Consider the following 24,850-nt stretch of genomic DNA (forward strand, 5'->3'; position numbering starts at 1 on the left):
AGGAAACCAGAAGTCTGAAGGAGCAGGCCAGGCACCATCTGGGCTATGTGGGAGGACTGGAGGGGGAAAGAGAACATGGCAGCATATGCTAGGAAAGTACAGATTGTAAAGAAAGGGTAGCGCCCTTGCTTTGCAGACTAGTTACTACATTTATGTTGCAGAAGATTCGAGAGACAGAGAAGTCCTCAGGTTTCAGCTCGGCTGCAAGGCAGTCTGCAACACTGAGGAGGGGAGGGGGTGGTGCACACGTATTAAAGCCCAATAGGTATAAATAACTGTCCGTTGGGGTGATCTCTAACAACTGAGTAAGAACCTGTGGGGAGGAAGCCTGTCTGAACTGCCTTCCTGCGTTCCCCTCACTGAAATGCAACACTGGGCACATGAGAGTGGCAGAAGCGCGCTGTGCTTGGGGGAACATCTGGGTTTAATTACAATCTGTGTTTCTGGGAGAAAGTCAGCTTCTCAGCCTAACTCCTCCTCCTCTGCAAAAAAGAAAAAGGGTGGGTGGGTGGGGGCAACTGGGGAGGGTTATGCCAATCCAGCCTGCTCTTAAGGGCTCTTGTCTGAACGGAATAAATGTGTGCAGCAACGCAATATGAACTCTGCATAGTTCCACCCTGGAAGGTGATGTTGTCATACCTGAGACTAAAGAGCAAGATACTTGATTAACTGGTTTCTCTGTGGGGCTTTGTTCTTCACTTCTCTGTATGAGGAATTCCTTTCAATTTACTTAAACGTTGCTCAGCTTCAGCACCACCAGCATTTTGAACCAGGAAACTCCTCAGTAAAAGCTGGGGTGGGGAAGCAGATGTTTCTTGCGCATTGTAAAATGTTCATAGATAAATGCTCTTCTCTCTTCTCATTAGTTCCAATAGCAGCATCCCTACCCCATCCCTGTAAATTAGAACCCCAAATGTCTACTGACACGGTTGAATGTTCCCAACGGAGGTGGGTGAGCATATTCAAAATTAATCAGCAATGAAAAAAAAAACAAAACAAAAAACAAAAAACAAACAAAACACTGGTTTACCTTGGATACCATCACAGTTAGTCTATTTGGGAACTATGTGAGTTCTGTCTTCTCCATCCCTGAGTCATACGTGATAACCATAGTAGGCACCTGGGCATATGATGCAGAAGGCGCACCACTGATCCCCATACTTGTGTTATTATCTCCTTTCAGCTTATAAGGGGGAGCAATGAATTCATAGTTTCCAAGTGAGGAAGCTGGATGCTCACGGGCTGGAAAGGACTTGCCCAAGCTCAAGGTGAAGCTCTTCATCCTGCTCTAAGGCATTCCAGAGATGCACCTTGCCACTCCTGCTGTGCGTAAGATGACATAGGGCTTGAAGAGCCCTGTCAATGGGAACATGACGTCAGACATCCGGAGGACAAAGCATAAAGCCACTGGGGGCCATAGACACTTGGTGAGTGTTTATATGAGCCATTTGCCTAAGTAAAGCATTAGACAATCAGGCATGTGTGAACAGAGGCAAGTCCTAGTGAGTGCATGGATGCACAATTGTTATTTAATTCTATAGAAACTGGGTTCTATTTTCACTGTGAATGTTTCTATTTTCTTGTTTCAGTGTTGAAGGGAAAGGATGACACTGTTCAAAAAGCACCAAAATGCTAAGATTAGGTTGGTGAAAAATATGCCTTGACAGATATGACCGCTAAAGCCTTTCTCTCAATAAGCTATGAGCAAACACTATTGTTCACTAGATATGTGTGTGTGTGTGCTGGTTCCTTTTTGCCAGGTACCTGGCCAACAGGAAGTTAGTGCCAAGTTACTTAAGGTTGAATCTAGGCTTTTTCAAAATACCGAGACTCTTATTGTTGCCACTTCAGAATTCAAACTACGGAGACGAGGAAAGGCTGAGTAATATGTGTGAAGCCACAGAACTGAGGGCAAAAGAAAACTTTAATTACTGAGTAATGTATAACTCAGATCACCCTAGCAGTGTCAATCATTAATGTGCATTGTAAGAGTCACCAGGGTAGCAAAAGTATTTAGTGTCGTAAATGATCCATCGAGTCTTCTCGACTGACAATGAACAAGATTGTTAAGTGCTAATTTACCACAAGGAAGTCTGATTTCACCTCCCTCTGACTTCTTTTCTGCTCCCCAGAGACCAAGCAGAGCCCGTAACTTCTACAATTTAGCACATGTTTTCAAAACATGGCAAGGTGGGGAATAGTCCTTCCTACCAACGCTAAGATCACACAGTGGTTCCCACAGGAGCCAGAAGATCTGCCTCTTGCATGGGCTGAGATTTTATGTGACAAAGACATGGCGAGCACAACCGCTAGGGCTACCGTCACCTTCCTTAGTGCGTGTCCCAAGCCTTCAGTCAGCCACACCAAGTTTGTGCTCTGATGAAAGGCCGAGATATGAGCCAGAAGACAGTCTGCAGAAGAGTTTCAAGGACTCCCCCAAAGCTGTATGTAGCTGACTGAGACCAAGCCTTAATGAGGCAAGGGTCTGAATACTGAAGCAAAAACCACAAGTAACATAGGCTGCCTTCTGCTGCAAAGGATGGGAGCCTGTCTCTATTTTGTTCAAATTAAAAAGTTATTGTCCTTCTTATCTGAAAAAAAAAAACTGACGCATGAAAAAAAGCAAAGTACATTAAGATTCTGACACTGGTGGGCACACCTGTAATCCCAGTACCCAGAGAAGCAGAGGCAGGCAAATCTCTGTGAGTTCGAGGCCAGCCTGCGCTACAAAAGTAAGTCCAGGACATCCAAGGCTACACAGAGAAACCCTGTCTTGAAAAACAAACCAACCAGCCAACAAACAAACAGATTCTGACACTCTCCTACAGCACCCCACAACCCTTTTTAAGTTACAAGCAACCATCTCCTTTTCTGGGTCGTGAAAGGAATAACACAAAACAAAACTTACAACCTAATAACTAAGAACAACTAAGCAGGGCAGGTGTTAGCTTCATCTTGTAGAAACTGTTCAATGATGCATCCAGAGCTGGTGAGCCACACAAGAGATTACTGATGGCCCCAGATGTTCTGAATCTCAAACACAGTGTTCCCCCGCCCCCCCATTATTTGGAAAGAAACGTGTTACATAGCTTCTTTATCCTTGTAGATAAGGGAAGGAACTGACAAGTGCATGAGAGCCATTTTGGTGAAGAGTTGGATTGTTCTTTAATAAATGTGGCTTAGAAGCATACCCCAAAGACTCCTGTATTAAGAGTCTAGGTCCCCAGCCTGTGGTGCTGGAGGAAGTCACAGAACCTTTGAAGATGGGCCTGAGTGGAAAGGGGCATGCCTTTGATCTCTATCTCCAAAAATCCTTACACTATGATTCATAACAGTAGAAAAATTACAGTTATGAAGTAGCGACGAAAATAATTTTATGGCTGGGGTCACCACACCATAAGGAAGTGTATTAAAGTCTCAGCATTAGGAAGATTGAGAACCAACCACTTCTCTCGGGGATATACTGGAATCTAGTCACTTCCTGTTTCTCTTTGCCGTCCAATTGCCATAAGGTAACAATCTCCCACAAAATGCCCCTACCGGGATATGCTGTACCATCGCGGGACCAGCACAACAGAGTCAAGCAGCTACAGGCTGAAACATCGGAGCGCATACGATGAAACAGCCAATTTTCTTTTTCTGTTAAGTTGCCTTTCTCAGATATTTTATCGCTCAGCAACACAGAAGCCTCCTCCCTGTATTCCCTTGTAACTAAGTTGAATTCCACAAAAGGAATTCATACGATTGCCTCGCGAAACTAGTACTGAAAATCTTAGGAGCAGAAGCTGATGTTGGCTCTGATTACCATCATACCAAACAGAAAGACGGACCGAGGTTTAATCCCTTATCTGCCCGCAGGATGCAGGCTGCTGTGTTGCTATCAGCAGAAGCAACAGAAAGGACTTTGAGATTCACTCCTAATAGGCCCTGCGTGAAGTTGTGGTTGTCTCAAGGGCAGGTGCCGGGTTTGGTTTATCATCATATCCCTGACAGGAAGCAGAATTTGGGCTCAATTAATGGAGAACATGTTTTAATGAGCCATAAAACCTGAAGAATGAGTAAAGGAAAAATGGAACCCTGGGGACGTGATGAAGGCCACAACTGTAGACATTATTCTTTTCGAAAGTATAATGAAAATTGATCATTTCTTAAAACTCCCATTGGTAATAAATGAAGATTACTAATTGATGAAGGACACATATAAGTTACCCTATTGTTATGGGGCTGTCTAAAGTTTCAGCACGGTCACAGTGGAAAGATACCACCCGTGCCCCTCAGGAGCCTCTGCTGTGAGCCCTGTCTCCCTTGCTCATCGGGGACTTTTTGTCATCAAACAGCTACTTTACGGTTGTGGAACTGCTTCTGATGAAGATACAGTCATAAACTTCAGTGCGAAAACAGTTCTTAACTCCTCTCTGAGTCTCTGACAGCAGCCTCCTTCCTTTCCTTCAGAACTCAAGAGCTAAAATTCCTTGTGTCCAGTTCTTTACCCTTCCATTCAGTTTTTATGGGGTGACTCGGTTTTCACCACTTCTGGTCTGCTACATTAGTTCCTGAGAGTTCCTGATGCCATACGCTGACCTAAAAGCCCAAAGTATTGGGTTTGTTTTTTTTTTATTCCATATGCTACCTGACCTTTTTGTGAACTTCAACATTTTGAACTACTCACTCCCTAAAACTTTCCCCTCTCAACTCCCCATTCCTTTGATCTCACCCCGCCCCCGCCCCAGTCTCGCTTGCTTACATCATTTTCCTCTCACTATTGTCCCCCAGAGCTCTATTGTCCACCGTCTTTTCCAAGTACGCACCCCTGTAGGAAACCTTATCTATATCCAAGCCATCAGTGATTACCAATAAGCTAAGAGTCTTGAGCTTTTAGATCAGTAAATCTACAAACAATTCACAGATACGTCACAGGCATCTGAGTTTCACTCCCACTGCCTTGGTAACTGACATCGAATCTTGTACTACAAAACCCTGTCTCTGTGAACATCGGTAGTATCTAGTCCATTGCCCAAGCTGGAATAAAGTACATCAAGTTCTTTCAATCTTCTTGGCAATATATATGGCCCATTTCACCAAGCTCTCTAAAATTTCTATTTACTACAAAAATTTGGCACTACTAACTGCAGTCTCATTTGTCCTCATTTCTCTATCACCACAGCTAAGTTCATCTCTCAAATATACGCATAGGACCATTCCACCAAACAAACATCATTGGGTCATAGCTCTGCGCGGGATGCTCCAGTGGCTCCCAATGTTTCCAGGATGCAATTCTCAGTCCATAACAGGCTTATTACATAAGGGTCCGGACTGTGAAACTCTGGCATCATCTTCTTCATTCGCAGACACTTTAGTCAATTTCCTTATTTTTAACTATAGTACAAAATAGGTCTTCAAAGGGAATAAGTTCTAAGAACATTGTCCTCGCATTTAATGAAAAGCCATATGGCTTCTATTTAACCTTCAGCAAACAATACTGCCTACACAAAGAAAATTTTGTACTACGTTTTGCTCTGAAGCTTAACCTGTTATCTAGAATTTACTCCTCAAGAGGCACAGTGGCTCGTGCTCATAATCCCAACATATGGGAAGAGACGGAGACAGGAGGATTGCTGCAAATTCTAGATTACATAATGATCTCCAAGTTAGGTTGGACTAGAGTGAGACCCTGTCAAACATAAACGGTCCTAAATTTTACTCTTCTTTTTAGAAAATATACTCCAAGGAGAGCTTTTAATAAGATATTTAAGAATTCCCACTCCCCAAAATATATGAGAAATTCCTGAATTTATAAATGGGCTGTGCTCCAAAAATTCTTTTATAACTTGGTTCTGTGAAACTTGGAATGCATTTTCTCATAGAAACAATGTTTTATATTTTTATTTAATTTAGACCTAAACTATTTTTAAAATGATTTAAAGCAATATATAATAAAATACATATGTCATAAGCTTTTAAATAATGAAAGAGAGGTCCATAACAATATATTCAGCCTATGGAAAGTAATTATATCATAAATCCTATAAACCCACACTCACCCAAAACCAAGAAATGTTAACTCAGAGAATCCTGTTGCTAACAGAATACAAAGCAGAGAAAGTAATGAGAGGGCTTTCCTTCCTTCCTTCCTTCCTTCCTTCCTTCCTTCCTTCTTTCCTTCCTTCCTTCCTTCCTTCTTTCCTTCCTTCCTTCCTTCCTTCCTTCCTTCTTCCTCTTCCTCTCCTTCATGCTCTTCTGTTTCCTATGAACTTCTTTTTGTCTTCTAAGTTGTCTAATAAAATGATGCAAGGAAACTTACATGATATTTTTTTGGTTACTGAACTCTCAGTAAAAGAAATATTGCACTGCCACTACTGCCTAACCTTTATAGTAAGTACACTCAAAAAAAATTTTAATGCATATATTAACTAGTAGACAAGAAGGTTTAATTTAAAAAGCAGAAATATTAACGCATGAATGATCTTAAAACAGCAGTTGATGAAACTGAGATCACACACTTGTGATATTCTACAGAGAGGTTGATATAGTTAATTTGAGGGATAAGAACCTATCACTCCATGGATGGCCTCTGAGAGTCTTCACTAAGCAGGGGATTGGGACAGACACTGGGACTTGCTGTTAGGACTCTAGGTGAGAGTGGTATGGGAGAATGGAGAGACAGAAGGACCCAGAGGGTCCAGGAACCCTACAAGAAGACCATAAAGACTGGCAGATCTGGACCCAAGGGGGCCCTGAACAAACTGCTGTACCAACCAAGGACAATGCATGCAGTAAACCTAGAGCCCCTACTCAGATCTAGCCAATGGACAGCTCATTCTCCACGGTTGTAGGGAGAGTAGCCACTACCTCTAACATGAACTCTGATGCCCCCTATCTGACCACTTCCCCTTGGAGGGGAGGCCTGGTGGCACTCTGAGGAAGGGAAAACAGGTTATCTGGATGAGACCTGATAGGCTGTGGTCATATGGTGGGGGAGGTCCCTTTCTGTCACAGGACTAGGGGAAGGTAATAGGGTGAAAGAGAGAGGGAGGGAGAGGGACTAGAAAGATACAAGTGAGGGGATAACCATCAGGATATAATCTAAATAATAAAATTTAATTTAAAAAATTAAAGAGAAAAAAGAACCTATCACTCAGGCCGGTAGTGGTGGCATACACCCTTAATCCCGGCAGTAGGGAGGCAGAGGCAGGCAGATCCCTGAGTTCAAGGCCAGCCTGTTCTACAGAATGAGTTCTACAACAACCAAGGCTACACAGAGAAACCCTGTCTCAGGAAACAAACAAACATCTATACAAACAAACCAATCTATCTCTCTGATGACACCTATGAGGAAGAGCTAACATATCCATCACTTACAACATGTGTACCTATGCTATTGCATTTAACTTTTGTAATCACCTTGTGAGACTATACAATTATTACTATTGCTTCATTCTACAAATGAGCAAATGGGGATGAAACGTGAATAATTCATCAAGTTACCACAGCTACAATACTAAAATCCCCTCACCTCATTCAGACTCTTAACAGAAGTTGGAAAGGAAGAAAGAAAACACGACCTTGACCTCTGTCAACTGTGAGATGAGGGGAGGCGCTACCCTCTTTTTCATGGTGGCACACAGAGGACCCCTCATGTTCACATTTCCATCTATGCTTCAAATCCTCCAAACTTGTTCCCAACTTGAGGACATTGGCATCGCCTCTGCTTAGGAAACATTTCTCCCAAAATCTTGATGTTACGGATGGCTTCATACCAGTCAGATTTCAAGCCAAAAAGTCAAGTGAGTCCCTCCATGGCCACCCAATGTGTTGTTCTCTAATCTATTGCTAGGATCTGTCTTCCACATTTTTCTTAAAATAGCATTTATTCTCTTCTCTTAACTTCTAGGGTTGCTCTGCCCAAAATAAACGCAGCCTGGATAGCGTGTCTAGGCTCTGCGTGCTACTTTAAGCTTTTTGTCATCATCACTAAAAAACAATGGATAAAAAGAAAATGAAATAATACATAGTTAAGTCAACATTTAGTATTGCATTGTACTCACCTGCTCTCGCCCACCTAAAATATTATCATTTTAATACAAAATCAATGAAAGTTTGGTGAGATATTTTAAATTCCTACTTTCATCATAGGTATTCAAAATCCAGTTTGTATTTTCACTGGCAATGCGTTGCAAACCCAATAGGACCTCGTCTCCACTGCTCAGTGACACATTTCAAGATTTCGACAATTCCATGTGGCCACTGGCTACCATATTGGACAATTTCAAATGTCAACTCTAGTTCTCTGGCATATCCCTCTAGGACCCAAAGGAGCATAACAGTGACTTCTTTAATTATTTAATACATTTGTGGAAGGAATGGATATTGAACAAATAAATTATAACTATTCTCTGCCTTGGGTTGAAATATTCTATTGATGTCAGTTTTACAGATGATAAAGATGAAATATCAAATTTCAGATAAGTTAAATAAAATGTACTTTAACATTTCTTTTTTGGGCCAAGCAAATAAAAACGTAGTACCAAATTGTTGGCAACTTCCTCTCAGATCAACTGAGTTCTCTGCATCCTAAATGTTATCTACATCGTAAAAGTTATCTACATACATCTTCCCTAACCAACACATATCTGCTTTAGCCTATCCCCAACTGCCATCTTCAGAACTGTGTGCTCAGTGATTGCTGTTTATAGCTAAATGTTGGGATAACTTGCAATGCAGCAATCAATAACATACATTTACATAGAGCATATTTTTTCTAATGTGTTAACCCACTGTATAATATTTCAAACAGTCTAAAAACAACAATAACAACCACAATAACAGCAAAATTTTCTTATTTCTTACTTGGAGGCAATGCCAAGAATTCCATTTCTTATAAGATGATTTACAATGCTTTTTTTGAAGAAGCAATATTTCAAGATGCTAAACATCTCAGTGACTACCTAGCTGAAACTAACTGCTCATTAGCCACATAGTACAGGATAACCATACTACAATTTGCAGACCCAACAAAGCTAAGTAACAAGGAGGTCCCAAGGGAGGGTGTTTGAATCTCACCCAGAAGGGAAAATAGACTAGACGGCAGACGTGGTTGAAGAGAGAGAACAGGAAAGGGAGTACTAAGGGAAATGAGGGTGGGGATCAGATTCAGGAAGAGCAGGGGCAGGAAGACACAGGGCTTGCAGAGAGAAGAGAAACCTGAGTGGGAACAACTCTGAAACAAGCTAGAAAGACCTACGACAGGGTAGGCTCCAGGGTGGACATGGGTGTGACTCTAGCTGAGACCCCCTAGTAGTCGGAGTCGTGGAGACTGAAGAGGCTAGACAAGACTACTAGTGGAGGGAGGGGAATGCCAACCCACAAAAATTTCAACCCAAAATTTACCCTGCCTACAAGATGTACATGGATAAAGATAAAACAGAGATTGAGGGAATATCCAACAAATACCTGGCCCAACCTGAGACCCACACCAAGGGAGAGAGCCAACTCTTGACACTACTAATGACACTCTGCTATGCTTGCATAACTGTCCTCTGAGAGGCTCCACCCAGCAATGGATGGAAACAGAAGCTGAGACTCACAGCCAAGCATTGGGTGCAGCAGGAAGGCTTGTGGAAGAGTGGGAGGAAAGATAGAAGGCCCTGGAGGAAACAGGCACGCCACAAGAAGACCAATAGAGCCAACTAACATTGACCCAGGGGTGCTTGTAGAGACTGAAGCACCAACCAAGCACAATGCATGGACTGCACTGAGCCCCCTATTCAGATGTACCCAATGGGCAACTTGGTTTTCATTAGGTTCCCTAGTAAGGGGAGCAGGTGCTGTCTCTAACAAGGACTCTGCACATGCTCTTTGATCACTTCTCCCATCTTGCCAGGCCACTGAGTAAGAGGATGCACTTAGTCGTGGAGTGACTTGATGTGCTGGAGTGGGTCGGGGGGCTCCCCTTTTCTGAGGGGTAGGGGGAAGATGAAGGGAAGGTGGAACCAGCAGGAGAGGATGAACAACACTACAATTGGGATATAAAGTTAGTAATTAAATTAATAAAAATACTTAAACAATAAATAATAAAAATATTAGGACAATAGTGCCATATTTATGAATTTTTTTGAGTCAAAACTTGTACGAGCCAAGAACTCATTCATATGTGGAAATAACAGAGGTAAATCAGAAAACATAGAAACTATACAGCTTATTGAAAAAGAAGTAGATGTGGAACTGACAGTGAACATCAAATTCAGTTACACATGAGTTCTTTAAATAATCATAATTACTATGTAAAAACATAAAGCAAATCCCGAAATTAATCACCAATACAAAACAAATCTACTGTCATCTAATAACCCATGTTTTCATCTTTGAACTGGGAGAAACCACAAATATATACCCATAATATTCACAGTAGTATTGTTGATAAAACCAAAGTAGCTGAATTAACATAAATATTGAAGATGAATGTTTATTTAGGGCTAAGTAGAGGGTGCAGTCTATAAGGCACCTGTCTCATAAGCATGAGGACCTGAATTCTGATCCCCATAAGTCATGTGACATGGAAGGGGGCACCTGCAAGCCCATCATCAGCAAGATGGGGACAAAGAAAGCAGCTCCCTGGAAGCTCCCTCACTCACTATGCTGCTTGGGGAAGTTTGAAGTCAGTGGGAAAACTCACCTCAAATAAAATGTGGAAGGTACCTCAGGATTAACACCCAAAGTTGTCTTTTTACTTCCACACATTTCCTGTAAGTGTAAGGACATGCACATGCATGCGCACACACACACACACGCACACACTTATCCATAAATAGTGTACATAAAATATTAGACATGTATGTAACTTATTCTGTTTTCATCAATATATTAGACATGTACATAATTCTGGAACTTCACTTAAAAACATACATGTATGTGAAAGCAGAAAATCTTCTTAGTAATTATTTCCCTTGTTTTTAACAGTATTTTTGCAGAATGCCTGTGGGCATTGTTTTTTAAGCCGTTTTCTTCCTTACTGAAAGTGTTTATAGTGTAAAACAAAGCTACATGAGCCAGGGTTTTCAGACCACCCATAAAATTTCTCTGAATTTAAGACTTTATTTTCCATATCTATATTTTTTATTTTTTAATTTACCGTTAATTTGCTAATGACAACAATGAAGTTTAGACAAATGAAGTGGCTTGCATGGTTGGCCCAGCTCAGCGGTGGGTCAGAGCTCAGGCCTTGTGTCTCTAGTTAGAGAGCTCAGGTTTTCTCTTTCCCTATTGTGTGTTCGGTGGATCTGAGGACTGCAGGTTTCCAGGGCCTTTAACATTTTGCAGAAAAGATAAAGGAAGTTCACTGTGCGTTTCATATTTTTCTTGCTTCTCTCCCTCCCATCCTTCAGCCCCTCAGTCTTCCTCCTCCTCTCAGTGAACCCATTCACTTTCATATCACATGTTTTATTTTTCTGGTTTTCTCTCCTCTACCCTTAAGACCTCTTTTCCTCTCTTATGGCTCTCTTTCTACTGTCAATATATATATATGGAATTTTAATTCTGAACATGGCTGCTCTGGCAAGAGATCACATCCAAAGGCCTTTTAGGTCTGTGTGATCCAGCTGGAATACAAATATGCCTTTAATACAGAAGCAGATCTGAGTTCAAGGCCAATCTGATATAGAGCAAGTCTCAGGTAAAGAAAGGCTTCAGTCCAGGTGTGATGATGCTTCACATCTTTAATCCCAAACAATGAAGGCAAAATTAGTTTGTTGAAGGGAGCACCCGTGTTTGAAAGTGATGCCCAATTGAGTGGCAGAAAAAGTGAGGGATCAGAGGAGGATTTGACAGAATAGGATAAGCCCAACTCTCATGAGAAAAGACAGGAAAGGGAAGCTACTTAAGGGGCAATTCAGAGAGGGGGGAGGTGGAGGGGGCGGCGAGCAGGAGAAGGAGAGGAAGACAAGAGGGGGAGAGGGAGGGAGGAGGCAGTTTTACCAGGAGAGTTTTTACAGAAAGAGGTTGAATGAGAGAACAAGCTAGACTCAGGTGAAGGCAGAACGAGCCAGAGAATGAGGAGGAGCCAGAAGATTAGAAAAGATTGCTGGAGTTAGTTTGAGGCCAAGCAGAGCAAGTCAGAGGCCAAGAAAAAAGCCAGATTGAATAATTTAGCTAGGAGGGGAGTTCGAGCCAGAACAGTTGAATTGAACCAGCCAACCCAGAGCTCAGAAAGAACAAGAAAGGGTGAACGTATTAAGCAGTAATCCTCAGAGGCTAAACATATTCTAGGCCCAGATTAGATTATACAGAGGCTAGAAGCTTCCAGGACTAGGCCTAGGTTAGCAGACAGAGGCAATAAGCCTCTAAGACAACTATTGAATGAGGCAAATGAGTTACTTTTACAATATATATCTAATTTATACACATTGTCTATATAAAAATATATAATAGATAAATTATATGTAATAAATTATATACATATATATAATAAATAGATATATGGAGAAGGGGAATGGATTCTAATATGTATTAGATATATATAGAGAGAGATGGATAATAATTACAATATATGTCTGTATGGAGGAGTGTTAAGTTATATATAAATAAATAATGTATTATATAATATATATACAGACACATACACATGCATAGATATATTTGTCTGTCTGAGTCTTGGTTATTAAAAATAATAATATAACAACTTCTAGATATATTCATTTTCCTGCAAATGTCATGATTTCACTTATTTTTTTAGGGCTAAATAAAACTTCCCTGGGTATATGTAATAAGCTTCATTATCTTTCATCTGTTGATGGACACCTAAGCTGGTGCCATTTGCTGTCCACCATGCATAATGCAACAGTAAACGCGGATGAGTTCAGCATCTCTGCAGTAGGGGCTTCCACTTCTTCGTGTACATGCCCAGGAGCAGGACAGCTCTCCACCTTAACACTTTGTTTTTGAGAAAATCCTCATTATTTAACAGAGCAGCTGTATTAATTTACACTCTCAGTAGCAGTGAATATGTATTCCTCTTTCTCCACATCCTCATCAGAGCTTGTGGCCAATTGTTCTCTTGATGTTAACCACTCTGGCTGGAATAAAATAGATCTCAGAACAGTTTTAATTTGTGTTTCCCTGCACATCAGTTATTTTAGAATTTTCTTATCCATGGCATTACAATAGTGAATAAAACATACTCTTATAAAATATTATCTTTTAGAAATCTCTTATTTTTTTTAATTAAAATTAATTTATGTCTTTTTAAAATACACTGCAAGGAGGAAAGGGATATAATAAGGAGTGATTATGGTGAAGTGTATAATGTATATACACATGTACAAAGTTGTCAAAGAAAAAAGTCTTTAAGTAAACATTTTTAATTATTTATTTAGTAGATAATAACAAGAACTAGAAAGAGTCATGTTAAAATGTAGGTTTCTCAAGATGCCACATAGAGTCATTCAATAGTGCAGATTGCTTAATAAAAAATTAAAGCAACTAAGTACAAATTTAACAATCTTAAAAGAACATAGAAATAAAAAAGAAAACTTTGTAACTAATATGTTGAAATTTCAAAATTTGGAAACACAAAAAGCTAATTCCTAGTGGACATAATTACATAAATATAGAAAGTTGGTTAGACGAAGTCTACATAATGTTGAAATTTTTTATTTTTATAATATGCTTTTACCAATTCTATACTACTTATTTACATATAGTTAACAGAGGGGATAGCTTTTAGACAAACACAAATACCACAACCTGAGTTAATGTGGAACCATCAAAAGAAGAGGACAAGCTAAAAGGTCCAGTGTATTTTCTTCAGGTAGGAGACTGAGGTCTCTGAACCTATTTTGTTTTATAAAACTAGGAAAACTTTCTTTCTTTTTTTTTTTTTAGATTATATGAGGTTTATTAAATTAGCATGGGGAGAGAAGGAAAGTGGGTAGGAGGGGTATCCCAGAGAGAGAGAGAGACGGACACAGAGACAAAGAGAGGGGAGAGAGGAAGAATAAGAGCGGAAAACTTTCATAGTAGAGCTATCAGTTTATACAATTATCAGAAGTCATCAATTAGTGTGGATGCATTCAAAATTTCTGTTATACTACAATCTGGTCCCATAGGCACCAGTGTTGAGGTTCTTTAATTTTTTTGTATCAAACCAAGACCATGACTGAGATTTACTATCTTGTTTTTTAATGATTAAACAGTATCAATGTTCTGAAACTTATTTTGGTGATGGCTTTATAACTGTCTGTAAGTTTATATAAACACACTGCATCAATCAACAATAACATTAAAAACCTAAATAAAGCAATAGTTAAATAATATGTGTGTATATATAAATACATATTTATTTAAATCTTTAAATTTAAAATATTTAAATTTTAAGTGTATTAATAAATAGTTAAATAAAATTGCATTTCTAATGCTCTTTCTCATTTGTTTTTATGAAAGAAATGAGGGAAAGGAATTCATTTGCAATTTTTATACTTTGCTTGGCTATTGTTTCTAAAACTGAAAAGAAAATATAAAGGGTCCCTATTTAACTCCCACCCCCCCCCATGTGCAGTTTACCCATGACCGACCTGCCCCACCAAGATAATACAGTCGTGCCAAATGATAGATGCCTAAGAGGTTCCATGAGATCAACAGGTTGAAAAAATATGTACATAGAAAGGTGACTGGTTGAAGAACTCCTTTAGAACTGCTAATGAAGAAGCAATTCTGCACAACAGAAGCAAAAAGAATGACAGAAGGTTTCATTTTTCAAGCATTAAGAAAAATTTAGATAATAAAACTATTTTGGGAAATTCTCAAGAGGTGGATCATGTTAGTATCAAATATATATGCACACATGATATATATATACATATATGTATATATGTATATATATATATATGTTTGATACTAGTGTGGTCCACCTTTTGTAAATTTCCTGCAATAGTGTTATTATCTAAGTTTTTCTTAATGCTTGAAATACAAAACTTTCTGTCACATAATATATATGTGCATATATATGCATTTATATGCAATCAGGCATGTGCTCTATGATGAACATAACAGAGATCACAGATTACCATCTACCTAGCATTTCTGCCAAAAAAATAAAAATAATACAAGTTTAACCAGAATCAAATCAGTTTTCTAGAAACAGCCACAAAGCTTAAGTGTTTTGATTGGCATGTCCTCTCAAGGCTCTTGTGTTGAGGGCTTAGTTCTCAATGTAGCAATGTAAGATGGGGCTTTGGAGAGATTGTTAGACTCTCATAAGACTCTCGGGTTACCAGCGGACTTTCCATGGATGAGTCAGTTCATAATCTGATGGGCTATTGGGATATGACAAATCCTTAGGAAGTAGAGCTCAACTGAAGAGAAGTGGGCCTAGGGAGTATGCCCTTGGGGCTATATTTTGTCCCCAATATTCTCTGTGTGTCCGTCTGTCTGTCTGTCTGTCTGTCTGTCTGTCTGACTGTCTGTCTGTCTGTGGCTTCCCATTCCTGGCCCCTGGAATGAGCACTAATCTCCCACCTTGTCCTACCAAGCTTCTTTGTCTCGCCACACACCTGCAAACAACAGAGCCAAGTGACCATGGATTGAAACATCTGAAACAAAATAAAATAAACTCCTGGAAGCAAGATAGATCATTCCTTCTTCAAGTTGGCTGTCTCCAAATTTGTCATAGCAATAGAAAGCTAGCATGGTAAGTAAAGTGGGAAATACAGGGACAGGTTAAACATATTATCCATAAAATGCTGAGAGAACACAGTGACAGTTCCTTCTAGAAAGATACAGCAATTTCTAAAAAGGTAAACAAATTATAGTGGATAAGAAAAAGCTTAAATGGTATCAACTGTATGTAATGTATGGACTTTGAATCCTTATTACCAAACACGGCACAATGAAAAGTGGTATTAGGAGGAAAACAGATATTCATAATATATGTTAAGCAATTGCTACCCTAGATATGTAAAAATAAGAAAAAAATTGTACTTTATAATATATATGGATGCATTTAGGAGTGAGCTTACCCAACATTTGGATTATTGTATCAAGAAAAGTGGTGATAAGGGCAGCCTATCACAGAGTGAAGAACAAATGGAATGTGACTGAAAATGCTGGAAACTGTGGAAGACACACAACAGGGACACAGAAGTTCATTAGACTCCTCCATCTCTCTTCTGTGTGTCTGTTTTCTGGAATAAAAATCTTTCTAAATGGACACATATGTGAAAAATAACCCCTGAACTCCTTCAAGATGAAAAGAGAGAATTGACTCCCTTCCCTCAAGTTATCTTCTGTGGCCACCATAAAAATACAATAACATGAATGCACCCAACACACACACACACACACACACACACACACACACACACACACACGCACACCAGATAGATAGATAAACGTAGAACAACTTTAAAACAAACCTGAAAATTCATAATAAATCATCTCTGGGTTAAGATGCTATTGATTAAAGTAGATTTTGTGCAAATATCAGAAGTCTCCTACACATACAAGACTTTAAAAAATAAATACAGGTCTCTTGTTTAGAGATTTCTTTAAAATGTCTCTATTCCTACAGATGTTCCATTGTCTGGCAATTGCCAGGATTTTGTTATATGCAGTTACATTTCATCTTAGACTCAGTCAGCATCCCTGAAGGAATCCTTTGGAGGGGGGTAAAAATCACCTGCTAAATTTCAGGTGTTTTTTTTTCCATGAGAGCTGAGCTTAAAATTCCTCATTTTAATGCCATGAGATGCCTTTGTGAATTATTAGGCACTTAAATTGCAATACCATAAAGCCCTACAAAACAAAATCAGGCATCTAAACACTGTGCGCATACCAAATTAAAGTAAGTGGAAGGTGAGACAGTCTAGTATGATGAAAACTAACCTTACTATTTGAGGGGATTAAAAGTAAGAGAAACAATTACGGGGTGTTCTAGGAATCTGAAAAAAAGATGCCAGTGAAATTCCTGAATTTTAGCAAACTGCTCTTTCCACACATAGCAGATGTCTACGATTAAGTTTCTGGGTTTGTTAAAAGGGTCAAAAATCCTTAAACCTAAAGGATCCACTATGTATCAATTATACAAAGTTTCTGGTACAAATATGATATGAAAACCAGTGGTCAAGACTTTCAAGTAAAAATGAGAAGCTAACTGCACACACATAGTTTCCTCTCCCTGCCTCCCCATGTCCCTCCAGACTATAATAATAATGAAGAAATTAAAAGAGCAACAGCATATAGGATCAGGAGCAGATGGCAACAGCAAAATTCCACACGCTAAAAAGCAGAATAAGTGGTTGTTGACTTAACAACTAAAAAAAAAAAAAAAAACCACAGCAATATAAACTACAAGACCCCAGAAGAACTGAAAAACTGGAGACACCTGGTTTCTCTGTGAAAGAGAGTGTGGGTGTTTGTGAAGCAAAAAAAAAAGTGTTGAAAATCTGCATAAGCAAAGTTCCCTCAATCCTGAACCTCCACAGATCCGGCCCTCCCTGACCCCAGAAAAGAACAACAGTTTTTTCACTCCCAGGAAGACAAACTAGAAAGACACTAGGAAGGAAGCCACAGGTGCATCTCGGGACTGCAAATCTCACAGTAAATGGGGATTGAGTACAAATCGCTTTCGGGAACGTGAGAATGAAAGTAACACACGAGCCAAATGATCACTCAAATAAAGCCTAGAAGAGAGAGACGGAAGCTCCCCCTCGACAAACTGTTAACCCCACAAAGCTAGGGATGGGAAACGGAGGTGACAAACCGTGATCCTGAAAACCTGGAGTTCTAGAAACAAGAGACTCCAGCCCAGGAAAGAGCTGTGGACAGCTAAGCAGAAAGGCCCATCTAGAAGGGCTCCAGAAGAGGGTATCTCTATGGTGAGGACAGGGGGCGGGGGGAATGGAATTAAGATGTGATTTGCTGTGTGTTAATATCGTGGAGAGATTCATACCCCTGACAGAGAATTAGTGGGAAGATCAGCAGACGTATACAGAAGAGTAAGCCAAAGGAAGTGAGATATTGACTTTGGGGGGGCTGGAGGGGGCGTGCGGACACAACAATTGTAATGTATGAGAAAGGGAATGAACCCTTAAATCATATAACTCAAGTGTCAATAATGTTTTCCCAGTTGTTACAGTTTGGATGTGTCCAGCACAGTTCATGTGCTGAAATGCAAATGCTTGTTGAGCTACTGATGGGAAGTGACTGCCTAATGAGGGCTGTGGGTCATAGGGGAGAGTGGAAAGAATGATTTCTCAGTAGTGGGTGAGCTTGCATGATGCACGCTGTTGTAGTGAGTCGGCCTTTGTGCTTTGTTAGTGTGCATGCACCCACTCGCCGTCTCTGCTCCTCTGTTACAAGAACAGAAAACCGATGAGAGCAAGTGTAAATATGAAAGACCAATAAAAAAAAAAATTGGGATTACGTGAAGGTGACTATGGAGACACCAGAGAAGAGATATTCCATCTTCTTTCAAAGAAAGTGGGGGAAAAAAAATCATAAATCAAAGTGGAAAACACCAAGAAATAACAACATAGAAAAATGCTCCTTAGAAATAAAAAATATGAGCACCAGAAGAAATGGAAAACTGTCTACAAAGACTATGAATCTTGGGTGTCAAAAGGTGGATTCCAAATCCCAGCACTCATGAGTCTATGACAGAAGGAAGGGAGGGAGGAAGTATAAGAGAGAAGGAACGAGAAAAGAAGAGGAAAAAAAGGGGGAGTAAATGCAGATTTTAAAAATTTTTTAATTATGCCTCTAGCACTCCCCCCCGAAAATATTGACTTTCTAAACCTCAAAATGTATGCACCACTGATAAAAAATAAATAATGAAAGCTTTAAAAATTATGAACTGAAGCTCATAAGCAAATTTAGTAGGCCAAAGGTCTTTGAATCCAGCTCACTTTCCTGCCACACTCTGGCCAGGGTTTTTAATGAGTATGAAGGGCTTGTGGAAATCAAGGGAAATGTTGCCTTTTGCATTTAGTAGGATTAAGTTGAAAGGAGAGAACCATTCTTGCTTATCTAATCAGAAAAGCAGTTAATACAGAGAAGCCAGCCTTGGAATAAAATGGACGATGGGCTGGAGGGGTGGGGCTTAGTCACAGATAGCTTCCAGAAAGGACCCTCGTGTAGAACAATGGACTTACGTGGGAGCAGTTTCTCCTACCACCCCTGGGGATTAAGTGAATGGAAAACTACAATTGCTCACCCCACCTCAGCCAGAATCCATACCTGCAGAAGAGTCGCTCAAAGTGCGGCCACACCGCACCCTACTGCAGAAAACCAAACACCCAGGGATCAGCCTTTCCAGAACAACAGCAGAGGCACACCCTCCACCTCACATCTGGCTTTCAGTCTTACCCATGAGCCCCTTAGTGAATGTTTCCCATCATTTTTTCTTAAACATGGCAATACCCTCAGGTTCTAAGGGAGTTGGATGAGCCAAAGAACAGTACTTTTTAAGATCAGTATATGATGCTAAAGCTGCCAATTCATTAATAGGCCCCAGATGGTGTTGACCACCCACTCAGGTCTGGACTAAGGCTGGGCAGTTATTCCTTATTATGGAACTGTTAGAGAGGTTCCCCAAAATGACCCTCTTAGAAAAGACACAATTTTATGAAGTGTTGCTAATGAACGATAAAAAATATAACATACTTATATATAGATATGTATCACACTATAACATCATGACTGTGTTTCTGAACATGAACTGACACCATAGGTATAGAGTCACAGACAAGACTATCAGTCAATCTGGACAGGAAAGAGCCTCTGATGATGCTATGGAAATGGGGCAGAAAGATAAATTAACTGGAAAATTAATTCCATACACTATTCAAATAATGGCATCATTAACAAGGTTCATGGTAGAATTCAAGAGAGTGTCTTCAGCTAGGCCCTAGCAAACTTGTGGCTAACACAAAATGAGAGTTTGGCATGTCAATAAGGGAAACGAGAGTCCTGTTTATGAGCAGCTTGGGAGTCTAAACCCTTCCAGGCAAGGAAGCATATTAAATCACTTCATGATTTAAAAGAAAATCAAAGAAATGATTGTCCATGTCCTAAAGTCCATATATGCACTATCCCAACCTTTAGACAACCCTTTTGGTAAAGAAAAGGGATTAGTTGAGTTAGCATTAGAAACTAGAAGAATCTTTTTGAAATCTTGCTATAAAACTTAACCACCCTGGTCTTCTTGTCTTATCCTTCAAGGCTATGAGACACAAGTAGCTACTTCAAACCACCACTAGAACTAAACTTTATATACAATTACAGCTATATGTGTAGAGAAAAAAAAAATCTCTTGTGTACTGTATGGAAGCATCACCTGTCAATAAAAATGTTGATGGCCAATTAGCTGAGGCAGGAAATAAGAGGTAGGAATTCCAGGAGAGAGAGAGAGAGAGAGAGAGAGAGAGAGAGAGAGAGAGAGAAACTCTGGGCTAGAGTGATGGGAAGATTCACCTAGACTCTGAGAAAAAAATGGATGCATGAAACTGAGGAGAGGTAACCAGCCCTGTGGCACACATGGTGTAGAGTAAATGGGTAAGATAAGTTATGAGCTGGTCAGGAAAGAAGCCAAAGCTTGTGGCCTAGGCATTTATTCATAAATAATAGTCTCAGGGCTGTTATTTTTGGGAACTGGGGCATGGGTATAAAAACCCCCAGTAATAATATCGCAACAGTGATGGGAGAAGAGTTTGTACATCATGGATACATCGGACAGTAAGATGATTCTCATACCATGGGATACAGCTAATTGTCTGAGCCTCATCACACTACCCAAAAGAGTGTTCGATTTGAGCTTTTTGAATCATTCTAGAATTTGCCTTTTAGAATTTTCAGGTGGCGGTTGGCCACAGGTAACTGAACCTGCCCAAAAAAGGAGGCTGATAGACAGTGTTTGGAGTAGGTTACTAGTTAGCCGGAGGAGACTGCACATGTGCACCAAAAGCATATACATGACATGCACAAGCATGTGTTAAGATTAGATTAAAACCCCAAACAGAGATTCTAACCATCGCTGGAATGAAGCAGCATGCACGAATGGTCATCATCCCAGTTTCATCAGTTAAGAAAAAGCAAAAAAAAAAAAAAAAAAAAAAAAACCAAACCAAAAACCCTACACTATCCAAGAATGGCATGCTGGTTCTTGACTTTGCTCTCAGGGTCATATCTTTCTTTTTGTGCCTGATCAAATCTGGAGGCTAAAAAGTCTGCTGCCGCAGCAGCTTGTTTCCTAGACTCTGGTGTCAATTGTCATTCCGGTAGGCCCTAGTTGATGAGCAATCCTAACTAGAAACAGAAGAAAAGCAGGCAGGACAAATTTGAAAATAATAAAGAGCTGCGAGGAACGAGGGTCACTTCCAGTTGTGTGGTCATAAAAAGTTTCCAGAGAGAAGAATGTTTCTAAATGAGACCAGAAAGATGAGCATCTAGCCAGCAAACTGGGGGACAGGAGCACGTGTCTTCATAGACTTCTAAGATATTTGTCTTATTTACAAATAAGTAAATCTGGCACGCACTTAGTAAAAATCTGGCACGCACTGAGAATTGCAGGTAAAATTGGAGAAAGAGGTGGGAGTCATCATATCCAGGTCTTTGAGACCTGAATCTAATCAGAGAAATTACACTTTGGAATATATTCTACGAGGCAATTGCATCTGAGAGCTTGAAGAAAGGCAAAAGTCGAAGAAGGAAGACAGTTTGGAAATTATACCATCAAAGCCCCAATATATTAGGAAAGTCTTGACTATTGTACTATTCCTAGGCGATTTATATATAATCAATAGAACTAACATTTATTTTCACTCACTCGGCAGAGGGGGTTGGGGGGGGGGAATATTCACCCCACCCCATCTCACATCGCTCTCTGCTTTGGGTGTATCCCTGGCAGCAGCTGCCTCTCCCTGGTGAGAGTTGAGATGGCGAAATACCACAAAGAAAAGGGTCTGGAAGAATTTGAGCCACGTCTTACAACATGGCAAAGAGCAAGGCTTCCCATCCCTGAAGTGGGCTTAAACTGGCTAGTGTCACTAGCATAGATGCAGGGGTCCTCCAGAGTGGCTGAAGGTGACTTGAGGCTCATTCTAATAATGAAGAGCGTGGGTTGAGAATTGAGCTGTGTGGTGGTTTGGATGATAATAGCCCCCATAGGCTCATATATTTAAATATTTGGTCCCCTGTTGGCAGAACTGTTTGGGAAGGATTAGGAGGTGTGACCCTGTGGAAGAAGGCCTGTTGATGGGGAAGCTTTGAGGCTTCAAAAGCCTCCTACCTTCCTCAGGGTTTTCTAAGGCCCCTGCTTGTGGTTTGAGATAGGAGCTCAAAGCTGTTCCTGCTGCCAAGCCTTTGCTCTGCCATGGTGGCCTGGAACCAAAGTCCAACTTGCTTGTTTGTTTGTTTGTTTTTGTTATATGTTGCTTTGGTCATGGTGTTTTGTCACAGAGAAGTGATTAATGCAAGATGCTAATGATGCATGTGACACATTGAAATTGTACAATAGAACTTAAAAAAAAAAAAAAAGCCCACACTGCAAATGAGCCAAAAAATTCACACTAAAGTAACACAGAAACCAGAACTCTGGCCCGGAAAGATGGCTACGTGGATGAAGGGGCTTGCTGCTCGGCCCCATTGCCACCACGTCTGACAACTTGAGTTTGATCCCAAGGTCCACATGGTGAAAAAAGAGAAAGCAGACTTCCCAGAACTGTGTGCCCTCTGACCTCCACATGTGCACTGTGGCACATGTACACAACAGGACAGACAGAAAGAGAGGAAGGTTGCAAAATTTTTAAAGCCCAAATTCCTTGTAGAGCAGGGCCTTCAAGCTACTGAACTTTCTCTTTGCTTTAGTTTGCAGCCTCCCTGGGAAGTGTATCCTTCCTTAATAAATTCTCGCTTTGCTTGTTACCATCTGTGTCTCTGTTCAACTGTTTATTCCAGAGACACAAGAAGCTGGAACGCTGACTAATATCATAGTGACCGCTAATTAAGTCCATCTTAGTTGTAGCTTCCTTGCCGAAACCCAGGCTCCTGAGCCCTGATAACGTCAACACCTCTTCTGGCCCTTCCTGCAATTTTCAATCTTCTGCATAATCTATGCATCTAGCTCCCCGTCACTGAACTATCCACATTTGCTAGTTGGACCTCAATAATATAATTACAAAAATTCTCTAGACGTATCTATAGCTCTTGAGACCAGAGAGAGTTGGTCCTCAGCCAGTGACTCTCCTGGGTAATCAACTTTAGTCCCTTCTCTCATTTAAGTTTATTGACTTTTCCTAGTGAGATAGAATGTGTGGGTCAAGGGTTCATGTGGGAGGTGAAAGGGAATGTTTTATTGGAACTATGAACCTCTGTAAGTTCTTAAGCAGGAAATAAAACCCAGCCGTGTTCCTCTGTTTAGGACAATAGCTCTCAGCCTGGCTTTCCATTAGAATCATCTGGGGAGCCTTAAACCCTCCCCTCCTCAGAAGATTCCGATTTAAGTCATAAGGGATGAAAAACAATGTTTAAGCAGTGGTCTGTAGACCAATAGTATCAGTATGGCCTGGAACTAGTTATAAATGCAAAATTGGGGGCCCCGCCCTAGAATTACTGAGTCAGAAACTTGGGGTTGGCCTAGGAATCTTTTACAGTTTTACCAAGTGAAATGATGCGCACTAAAGTTTGAGAACCATTATTTTAAAACTACTGAGGTGAAACTAATGCACAGCCCAATTAGAAAGGGAAAAAAAAAAAAGCCCACAGATGTACAAGTAGGCTATACACAAAACCAGTGCCTAAACTTAGCACAGACTTGGCCTAATACAGTTGTAATTCCTGTTGTCGAAGAAAAAAATAAATAAACCAAAGTTGAAAGCATTAATAGATTTTGAAACTATGCAAGGTGATGATGCGGTAAATTTAAATTTAAAAACTGTAGAGGACAGAAAAATGTACTCAGGAGACAGGAACGGAAACCAAGGTGGTCACTTCTGCCAGGAGGTAGCGCATATATATATTTACAGTCCCAGCATCCCAGAGGACAAGACCACCCTGGGATACACACAAGCATGGACCTTCTAGTCGCAGAGACACAGTAAGACCTTGTCTCAAAAAAAAAAAAACTTTTTTTAATGGCAAAAATGTTCTTTCTGACTTAAAAATTGCTACCTAGGTAGTAAATGTATTTCAACAGTAATGCTAAGATTTCCCCCAAAGAATGCATATCCAATCATCTAACATACTAATGTATATTATATTTTAATTACATCTATTACTTGTAGGCCCGGCTAGCAATCAATTAAGACACAGACACTTGTTATATTTTAAAATAGCCTTAGTTAACCTGGGGCTTAGATGGGCAGGGCAGATATCAATCCTCTGAACTATCTCCCATAGTGGGGCAGACATGGGATCCCTGCCCCAATCCCATGCCATCTGCTTCTAATAACTCCTATCAAGTTACCTTCCCATCCATAATCCCAAACACTTGCCATCATTCCTCATCTGGGCCGGATTCTCCATCCATGCCGCTGGCCGTGTGCTTCTCCTCCATCTAACTCATGGCGGCCTTCCTCTCTTCCCTTCAGGTCTCTCTCTTCCCAGAATTCCCCTGTCTCTCCTAGCCCCACCTATCTCCTCTGCCCTGCCCAGGTGGGATGGCTTTTTATTAAGCAAAAGGTTGGTCACAGAGACAGCAAGCAGTAATTAGCATCAAAATACATCAGATCATCTTCCAACAAACATACATGTCTACAACTTGTCTTCCAGTCTAGCTCCTGTTTGCACAAAGCAGCTATTCATGAAGATGAACTTACAGTCCGTATATCAGTTCGTGAACCTGCAGGCCTGACAAAGGTTCATCTGG

The 24,850-nt window shown here is 40.4% G+C and overlaps 1 long non-coding RNA gene across 1 annotated transcript in view; it reads right to left on the reverse strand.

Annotated features, from left to right (window-relative positions):
• The window catches only part of LOC311605283, a 62,996-nt gene extending 38,436 nt beyond the window's left edge, over positions 1–24,560 (reverse strand). Inside the window, exon 1 of the long non-coding RNA XR_014781878.1 lies at positions 24,477–24,560. This is a non-coding gene — a long non-coding RNA (uncharacterized lncRNA). The remainder of the gene's footprint in view (positions 1–24,476) is intronic.
• Between the last annotated feature and the right edge of the window lie 290 nt (positions 24,561–24,850).

The sequence above is a fragment of the Acomys minous genome (genome assembly GCF_964271855.1).
Source record: "Acomys minous genome assembly, chromosome: 9".
NCBI classification, from domain to species: domain Eukaryota; kingdom Metazoa; phylum Chordata; class Mammalia; order Rodentia; family Muridae; genus Acomys; species Acomys minous.